We start from the raw sequence: 10,540 nt of genomic DNA, 5'->3' as shown, positions 1-10,540 counted from the left end.
CAATAGAGGAGGTTTTGTCCTTTCTAACATTATTTGTATAGTATAAGACAGAATTTAGTATTCAGTCTAATATGCACCTTTCCTTTATAGATTGGTGATTAATCTTTTGAGAATACATATGTTGCATTTAAGATTACTCTACCATTGTCGTATGTTCTGTATGATATGATTTAAATTAATTTGTTTACATACAGCGCTGACAATGTGGCTATATGTATAGGGATATCTAGAGAGTGTGTATATTGTTTCTTTTCCCCATATCTATGTATCTTTTCAAGCAATGTTATTTTTTAGTAGCCATAGATATGCTCTTATGTATAACGTTGCTATGACAACGAACACATTTTTCTGTAACCAAGAGTGCCAGCTTAGGTCTCCCTTTTTGTTGACTGGACATATTTGCCATTAGTTGACAAACAGGGACCCAATATTTTGTGCTTTAAATATGAGCGCATTGGGTGTTTGTGTGTGATGGCTATTAGTGTCTAGTTTGGTCCCATAGTGTTGTGTATGACTCCGCCTTGTGATAACTGATTGGTTTAGGTGAAGTGACGTCACGGCTTGAGGGGTGTGTTGCTATGACACCGTTACACTTACAGGATTGAGCGTGCGTCTGTTTACCTTTTTCCAGCTGCCAGCTCGCAGGGTGGACTTATAAGAGGAATATGGATTGTCATCTTCTATATTTATTAAGGAGGCAGCTCTATCTGTATACAATTACTACTATACGGTGGTGTTTGCCTTATAGGGGGCGCTTTAAGGGCTGATCTTATACTGATGATGCATGTATACATATATATGTTTGTATACTACATCCTGACAACAGGGAATCTGATTGTGGAAAATGTTTTTTATGTTTAGAATGTGTTGTTTGATATATGTATTTATATATGGACTTTTAATATTGCTCACTATGTATTCAGGTCTGCAAACTAAAATGGGTTTTCTTTGCTTAAGTCATCATATTATAAGCAGCTGTAGCCTGTCTGTGATTAGACCATGTGACTCAACTTCAACATGTGAACACTATCACCTAGATTACGAGTTTTGTCGGTAAGGCTGAGCAAAATTTAGCTCCACATCTCACCTCAATACCAGCGCTGCTTACGGTAGCGGTGAGCTGGCAAAACGTGCTTGTGCACGATTTCCCCATAGAAATCAATGGGGAAGAGCTGGCTGAAAAAAACCTAACACCTGCAAAAAAGCAGCGTTCAGCTCTTAACGCAGCCCCATTGATTCCTATGGGGAAATACATTTTATGTCTACACCTAACACCCTAACATGAACTCCGAGTCTAAACACCCCTAATCTTACACTTATTAACCCCTAATCTGCCGCCCCCAACATCGCCGCAACCTACATTATATTATTAACCCCTAATCTGCCGCTCCGGACATCGCCGCAACCTACATTATATTATTAACCCCTAATCTGCTGCTCCAGACACCGCCACCACCTACATTATATTTATTAACCCCTAATCTCCTTCCCCCAATGTTGCCGCCACCTACCTACACTTATTAACCCCTAATCTGCTGCTCCAACGTTGCCGCCACTATAATAAAGTTATTAACAAAAAGCACAAAGAGAACAAATGAAAAAGCTCAACCTATCATGTTATGACTTGTATAGGGATATGCTACCTCGTAAAGTATTCTGCAATAAAACTATGAAAAGAGAGAAGGCTGTACCGGTATAAGGTGCAGCCACAAAGACCAGGACAACAAGCAATCACGTTAAATAAATGAAATACCAATAAATATCATATATTTGCAATTTAATCAAAAGTTCATAAAGCAAGAAACAAACATCCTAAATAAATTAGAATTTAACACATAACATTGAGACATACATAGAACAGACAAACAAAACACATGGGCCCCTCATTCAGCTCCTAAACAGTGACCTAAGCCGGCAATACAGTCCAGTTTCAAAGCAATATAAAGCATAGTTTTATTGCACAATAAAGTTATTAACCCCTAACCCCCCCTAACAAATATAATTTAAATAAATCTAAATAAAATTACTATAATTAACTAAATTATTCCTATTTAAAACTGAATACTTACCTATAAAATAAACCCTAAGATAGCTACAATATAACTAATAGTTACATTGTAGCTAGTTTTTTTATTTTTATTTTACGGGCACGTTTGTATTTATTTTAACTAGGTAGAATAGTTACTAAATAGTTATTAACTATTTAATAGCTACCTAGTTAAAATAAATTCAAATGTACCTGTAAAATAAATCCTAACCTAAGTTACAATTACACTACACTATAATTAAATTAATTACCTAAACTAAATACAATTAAATACAATTTAAAAAAATTATCTAAAGTACGAAACCCCCCCCCCCACTAAATTACAGAAAATAATAAAATAATTAAAAAAAATTTAAACTAATTACACCTAATCTAATCCCCCTAATAAAATAAAAAAGCCCCCCAAAATAATAAAAAGCCCTACCCTATACTAAATTACAAATAGCCCTTAAAAGGGCCTTTTGCGGGGCATTGTCCCAAAGTAATCAGCTCTTTTACCTGTAAAAAAAAGTACAATACCCCCCCCCAACATTAAAACCCACCACCCACACACCCAACCCTTCTCTAAAACCCACCCAATACCCCCTTAATTAAACCTAACACTAACCCCTTGAAGATCACCCTACCTTGAGAAGTCTTCACCCAGCTGGGCCGAAGTCCTCCACGAAGCCGGGCGAAGTGGTCCTCCAGACGGGCAGAAGTCTTCATCCAAGCCGGGAAGAAGAGGTCCTCCAGATGGGCAGAAGTCTTCATCCAGACGGCATCTTCTATCTTCATCCATCCGGGGCGGAGCGGCTCCATCTTCAAGACATCCGACGCGGAGCATCCTCTTCCAACGAAGTCCAACTGAAGAATGAAGGTTCCTTTAAATGACGTCATTCAAAATGGCATCCCTTTGGCTGATAGAATTCTATCAGCCAATCGGAATTAAGGTAGAAAATATCCTATTGGATGTCTTGAAGATGGAGCCGCTCCGCCGCCGGATGGATGAAGACTTCTGCCCGTCTAGAGGACCTCTTCTTCCCGGCTTCGATGAAGACTTCTGCCCGTCTGGAGGACCACTTCGCCCGGCTTCGTTGAGGACTTCGGCCCGGCTGGGTGAAGACTTCTCAAGGTAGGGTGATCTTCAAGGGGTTAGTGTTAGGTTTTATTAAGGGGATATTGGGTGGGTTTTAGAGTAAGTTTGGGTGTGTGGGTGGTGGGTTTTAATGTTGGGGGGTATTGTACTTTTTTTTTTTTACAGGTAAAAGAGCTGATTACTTTGGGACAATGCCCCGCAAAAGGCCCTTTTAAGGGCTATTTGTAATTTAGTATAGGGTAGGGCTTTTTATTATTTTGAGGGGCTTTTTTATTTTATTAGGGGGATTAGATTAGGTGTAATTAGTTTAAAAAACGTGTAATTATTTTATTATTTTCTGTAATTTAGTGTTTGTTTTTCGTACTTTAGATAATTGTTTTAAATTGTAATTAATTGTATTTAGTTTAGGGAATGTATTTAATTATAGTGTAGTGTTAGGTGTAATTGTAACAGGTTAGGATTTATTTTACAGGTAAATTTGTCTTTATTTTAACTAGGTAGCTATTAAATAGTTAATAACTATTTAATAACTATTGTACCTAGTTAAAATAAATACAAAGTTGCCTGTAAAATAAAAATAAACCCTAAGCTAGCTACAATGTAACTATTAGTTATATTGTAGCTATCTTAGGGTTTATTTTATATGTAAGTATTTAGTTTTAAATAGGAATAATTTAGTGAATTGTAGTAATTTTATTTAGATTTATTTAAATTATATTTAAGTTGGGGGGGTTAGGGTTAGACTTAGATTTAGGGGTTAATAACTTTGATATAGTTGTGGCGATGTTGGTGGTGGCAGATTAGGGGTTAATAAATGTAGGCAGGTGTCGGCGATGTTAGGGACGGCAGATTAGGGGTTAATAAAATTAAACTAGTGTTTGCTATGCGGGAGGGCGGCGGTTTAGGGGTTAATATATTCTTTATAGTGGCGGCGATGTCCGGTTCGGCAGAATAGGGGTTAAACATTTTTAGTGTTTGCGATGTGGGGGGGGGGGGGGGCTCGGTTTAGGGGTTAATAGGTAGTTTATGGGTGTTAGTGTACATTTTAGCACTTTAGTTTAGAGTTTTATGCTACGGCGTTAGCCCATAAAACTCTTAACTACTGACTTTTAAATGCGGTATCAGTCTTGACAGGAGAGGCTGTACCGCTCACTTTTGGTTAGACTCGTAATACCGGCGTAATGCAAGTCCCATAGAAAATGTAGGATACGCAATTGACATATGTGGATTTGCGGTATTTTCGAGTATACCTGTCATTTCAAGACTCGTAATACCAGCGGGCGTTAAAAAGCAGCGTTTGGACCTCCTATCGCTGCTTTTTAACCCTAATGCACAACTCGTAATTTAGCCGAATGTGTTTTTAATCAATGTATAATGTTTGTGCTGTATATATAGTGTGTGTTTTGTATAGCTCACTTACCACTGCCTGATGAAAAGGTGCCAGCAGCATCTTGAAACGCGTAGCAGAATTTCTTGTATTGTTTTTATACTACTTTTTAATAAAATATATCCCTTGCCTTGGGATATTTTAATTTATTTTATTGGTTTGTGAGCTTCATTTTGGGGTCTCATATCCTTTGCTGGTCTGTGGATCCTGTTCTTTGGAGTGAGTCAGCTGGTAGACTCTGATATACCAGCTTGCACTGCATTATAGTGCGCAGCATATGTGAGTATTCCATCACAGAAGGGGCACATATTGGGGGCTTTGAAAGCATTAGTGACCATCTGCACCATTAAAGTCTCCCTGTTTCCCTCCCTATTTTTGTTCTTTCATCCCAGACTCAAGATCACATTGAATCTGGTGAGAGCTAGCTGTGGGCTCTGAATACTCCAGCTTGCAAGAATAGCACTGTATTATAGTGCGCTCAGTTTGTGAGTACCCATTTATTTGTAAGGGGATCATTTCTGGGGAAGATCTAGTCGTGTTTTAACATTCTGCATCATTGGAGCGCCTTCTTCTCTTTCATTTTTTTCTCAGATTTTCCATCCATTCTTAAGAAGAGCTGACCTTGGTGATCATCTAGCCTCTACGACAGCCTGTGGAGGGCGCCTTTGTTTTTTGTCACTATCTTTCTGATGCTTTCAGTTTGGTGACCCAATGCCAGCAGCCCGCCACGAAAGAGGATCAGTCCAAGGGTACTTGGAAACCAGCTCAGTCTTGGAATAAGTCCTCGTCCTATCAAATCTGTCTATCCAGTCTTTTGTTCAGGCTCTGTCTAGAATCAGGCCTGTTTCCATCTAAAGGGGAGGAGAGTCCACGGCTTCATTCATTACTATTGAGAATTAAGAACCTGGCCACCAGGAGGAAGCAAAGACACCCCAGTCAAAGGCTTAAATACCTCCCCCACATCCCTCATCCCCCAGTCATTCTTTGCCTTTCGTCACAGGAGGATGGCAGAGAAGTGTTGGAAGATTCGGAGTAGTCTCTTATGGAGGTAGTACTCTTCGAAATGGGACTGGAGTTTTTAGTAGCCCTGTCAGCCTTTCAGTGAGAGCTTGGGTGAAAGTTAGAGTCCGGAGATGCAGGGAGAGTCTTTCTGCAAAACCATCCCGACTTATTAACAGCTCCATAAGCAATCAGCGTTGACGAGTTTCACTGCCTGCTTTTTATACTCAAGTCCATGTCAGGAGTGAGGCTACTAACCTGTCACACTTGAAAGGCCATGTTCCTGTTGCACGGCGTAGATTCTGGTAAGATCGTTTCATTTTTTATTAATAATGATAACATAGAAGACAGGGTCACAGTGTGGCGCCTTTTTATCTTTACAGAATCAATGGTTAATATTCCTGGAAGGGGGATTATTGAACAGGGGCGGTTTATACATGATATTGTTTGGGTTTTTTTTATTTTAATTTTTTATTTAGGTGCTTAAATTAGGCATACAAACAGTATAAACACAAAGGAAATTGCCATTCAGTACAGAAGGAAAAATTTACAGTCTAGCTTAGTTCTATAATGGTATAGGAAACATTCTGCACAGCTCACCTATGAAATAAAAAACAGTTAGCGATGGCAAAATTAAATACATGGTACCTATTCATAAGGGAACCTTCCATATCAAATCTAATAGGTCGCTCTTGGACCTTAAGTAAAGAAACACAACTTATAGTAAGGAAAGGTATAATGGAGTGTAGAGACCACTCTTGGATCTCTCTATGCTAACCTCATTTTTTATTTTTCTAGAAGATAACACGGGATACACCCTCATTTATGCCCATCTTATTTTGCAAATCTCTAATCCCCAAAAAAGAAAAACAAAGGCCTCTCTTGGAACTTATCCTTTAGTATTTGATGATAGGGGAGTAAGGGGTATAAAATAATAATGGGAGAAATTAACTATTTGAATTGCTTTTACTGTTGAGCCCGCTTTACATTGACGGCAAAAATATTATATAAGTGAAGCTAGGGAAAAAAATAAATATATATATATATATATATATATATATATAACTATACATGAAATAAGGCACATGGAAGGTTAGAATTACCTTGGATCTGTAGGGTATAGTGAGTGCTGGTGAGGGAAAAAAATACTAATCAGTGACTTATATGGTTCAGGGTAAGTATAAACAACAAATTAATTAGGAACAAGAACAGCGCTATCCTCGAACAAATCAAGGGTCTCAACTGAGGTAAATTAGAATGAGAGTCCCCCCTCTATGCATAGAAATAAGAAAATGAAAAAGTCTGTCCCACCTTGACATAAGTGCAATGCGATAAACCTGTGGTGATAAGTACCAACTCAATGCAATGACAGTTATAGCAATGATAGTATGCGAAACTAAGGGGCAAGAAAACTTGGTTAAGTAGATGACATTATTCCCGAAGCAGCTGGAATAAAATTAAACATGGGATAGAAATAGAGGGCTCACCTCCCCGGCCGCGGGAAGCCAACCCTCTCTGTGAGGATCATATAGATGTCAAATGACACGCAGCAGGGAAATATATAATAGTGTTGCCCCAAGTGTTCTAATATCTACCAAATAAGTAGTGGAGTCAGGCAGGCAGTACTCGAATATCTACATAAGGAACATATGCGTTCGGCAAATCCATGCCGCAAACATGTGAATATGCAGTCGGGGGGAGAGAGGAGAACACACATAAGAAAATAAACCAGTATGAATATAGGTTGAAACATGAACATTTATAGTGTCCTCGTTCAGGCAATAAATATGATCAATGGCTAGTCCAGGAGCAAATTTCAGTGACATGAGGCAAATACTCCGTTACCAAACTCCGGTTTTTGATGGCATGTAGAAAGTCCCAATTGATGTAAGTTGGTCACCGGGTTTCCCTGAGAACAGAAGTAGGACATACTGATTGATCCCTGGGTATAACATTGGGGATAAATGTTGAGTAAGGAACCTCCTGCGCTCATAGGTCTTAGCCGCATCCGCTGTTGTGAGGCTTGAGGTTAGCGTTGTAATGCTGTATCTGTTGGCTCTCTGCATGGTGGCAAAACCGGAAACGGCTCTCTCAAGCTTTAAGTCCTCGACTGGCCTATCGCTCCCTGCTAGGATCAAAGCATCAGATGCCCGGTCCTTTAGATCTACATCCAGAGTAGGAGTTAAGTGCTGGGGCCCCAAAGCACTACCACATTCATCTGTTGTAGAATCGTGTTCCAGCCGAGGGACCAGGCAGGGTTTATAGATGATTCCAGGGTTGGACGCCATGTGCAGTGACTCGTCAAAGTCAGCTCGGTAATCCATGAGCAAATGACTCAGCTGCTCCAAGATTTCCATAGCACCCTTCATATCGATCCTCTCTGTGAGGTGTAAAGCGGGCATGTTAGATAAAGGTTGCGCAATTTTAGCAGTGATTTGTAAGGTAACACTGCGAGTAACGACAGAGAAGATACTCTGCCGGGGGGTCTAGTAGGAGGCCGTAACCTCTAGTAATATCCAGGAGGCTTAAACTTACTCCTATGCTGGTGTGGGTGGTTTCAATCTGTAGGGTATGCTCTGCTGTAGGATAAATGTTGTAAATCTGCATTCAGTTAGGCTGCAAAATTTAGCTTTTGAGAGATTTAAGTCCAAGGGTTGGAGCAGTAAGCAAACATGCGACCTGTCATGGCCGCCGCCCGGAAGTTCCCCCTACATGATATTGGTTATTGTGTCATTGCTGCGTTATGTGCGAGATGAGGCTCTGGCAATGTGTGGAACTTTCAGGTTACTGGCGGGAATTTTGCGCTGCCATTTTTGGCATGTTTTTCCCTAGTGCAGGAGCGGTCCTGCCAGGCATTCCGCGTGTCTGGGTGTGTCTATCTCTCCTCTGTTGATCTGTGGCACAGGAGACATAGTGGTTTCTGTAGTCTGGGTCCTAGGAGGTGGTGTGTGCCCCGGCCATTAGTGGTATAAAGGTGCCTTTTGTAAATTAAGTTAGTCTCCCCATAAGTGCAAGCGATGGAGGACTCTGACACATTTGAGGTCTCTCCCTCCTTAACAAAGTCTCACTCCTGTGTTTATTGTGAGGAGGTTCTGGTAGATCAGTCTGCTCAACTATGTTCCACATGCCTTGATAAAGTTACAATATCTAAATGTAAACGGATGTCTAGTACTACTGAGCTGTCCACCTCTGAGGGTTCTTCGTCCTGGGAGGTGCGTTCCCTAATCCCGATTGCACATGCAACCGTCCAACCGTTACTCCTTCGGGAGAAATTCGTTGGCCGTCAGACTTTGCGGACCAACTGGAATCGGCGGTTTCGAAAGTGATCCATGCCTTACCACGTTCTGCTAAGCGCAAGTGTAGGGTTTATCATAGCGGCCCCACCCAGGGGTTGTCCACGCCGATGGAAGATCCAGAGGCTCTATACGAGGACGAGGCACACTCTGACTCTTCGGAGGGGGCCCCTTCTGGGTCGGAGTCCGTGTCATCTAAACCTCCGTCAGCGGAGGAGTCTGGTTATAGGTTTAGGGTGGAGAATTTGTGCTTTCTGCTATGGCAGGTGCTTGCTACTCTGGAGGTTCCAGAGCCTAAGATACCGGAGGAACCTGCGATTCCCAAGCTTGACAGGGTAGTACCTCAGTCTTTCCCGGTTCCTGTTAAGATGGCTAATATTATTAAGAACGAATGGAAGCGATTAGGTTCTTCCTTTTCCCCTTCTTCCTTTAAGAAACTGTTCCCCGTTCCGGACTCTCGGCTTAAGCTGTGGGGGACCATCCCTAAGGTGGGTGGGGCTATCTCTATGCTCGCGAAGCGGACAAATATTCCCCTTGAGGATAGTTCGTCGTTTTAAAGAGCCCATGGATAAAAAGCTGGAAAACATGTTGAGAAAGTTGTTTCGGCACACAGAGTTTGTTTTATCAGCTGGCAGCGGCCGTTGCGGCGGTCGCTGGAGCTACGACATATTGATGTGAATCCCTGTGTGAAATGATCGAGGGGGAGATGTCCATAGACGAGATACAGGAGAAGATTAAGGTGCTGAAGGTCGCCAATTCTTTCATCTGTGACGCCAATATGCAAATTATTCACCTGAATGCTAAGGTGTCAGGTTTTTCTGTTTAAGCACGCAGGGCTCTGTGGCTAAAATCGTGGTCTGCTGACATGACCTGACGAGGGTGTTGTCCCTGCCTTTTCAAGGAAAGATCCTGTTCGGTCCAGGATTGGATTCGATCATATCCATGGTTACGAGAGGCAAGGGAGCTTTCCTACTGCAGGATAAGAAGGCTAAGCCTAAGGGATCTACTTTTCGCCCCTTTTGTGCGGACAAGGCCCAGCGCCAGCAACCCATCAAGAAAGCGGACCAGTCCAAGGGATATTGGAAGCCGGCTCAATCTTGGAACAAGTCTAAGTAGAGCAAAAAGCCAGCCGAGACCGAATCAGCATTAAGGCGCGGCCCCCGACCTGTCTCGGGATCACGTAGGGTGCAGTTTATCTCAATTCTCAGATGCATGGTTGCAGGAGGTTCAGGATCTTTGGGTTCTAGAAGTTGTCTCCCAGGGTTACAGTATAGGGTTCAGATCCCATCCGCCTGAGGGCAGATTCCTCCTGTCAAATTTGTCTTCAAGACCAGAGAAGAGAGAGGCCTTTCTAGAGTGTGTGATAGATCTCGCCTCTCTCGGGGTTATTGTACCAGTACCCCTAGCAGAAAGGGGTCTAGGGTACTATTCCAACCTTTTTGTGGTTCCTAAGAAGAAGGGCACGTTCCGCCCGATTCTGGACCTGAAGTGTTTAAACAAGTTTCTGAGTGTTCCATCATTCAAAATGGAAACGATCAGATATATTCTGCCCCTAGTTCAAGAGGGACAGTTCATAACAGCTGTAGACTTGAAGGACGTTTATTTTCATGTGCCGATTCACAGGGACCACTTGAGGTTCCTAAGATTTACGTTTCTGGACCAACACTTCCAGTTTGTGGCCCTTTCTTTTGGTCTGCGATGGCCCCGAGAGTCTTCACAAAGGTTCTGGGGGAGCT

Source organism: Bombina bombina, chromosome 1 (genome assembly GCF_027579735.1).
Source record: "Bombina bombina isolate aBomBom1 chromosome 1, aBomBom1.pri, whole genome shotgun sequence".
NCBI lineage: Eukaryota > Metazoa > Chordata > Amphibia > Anura > Bombinatoridae > Bombina > Bombina bombina.
Note: the sequence above shows the minus strand (reverse complement) of the source record.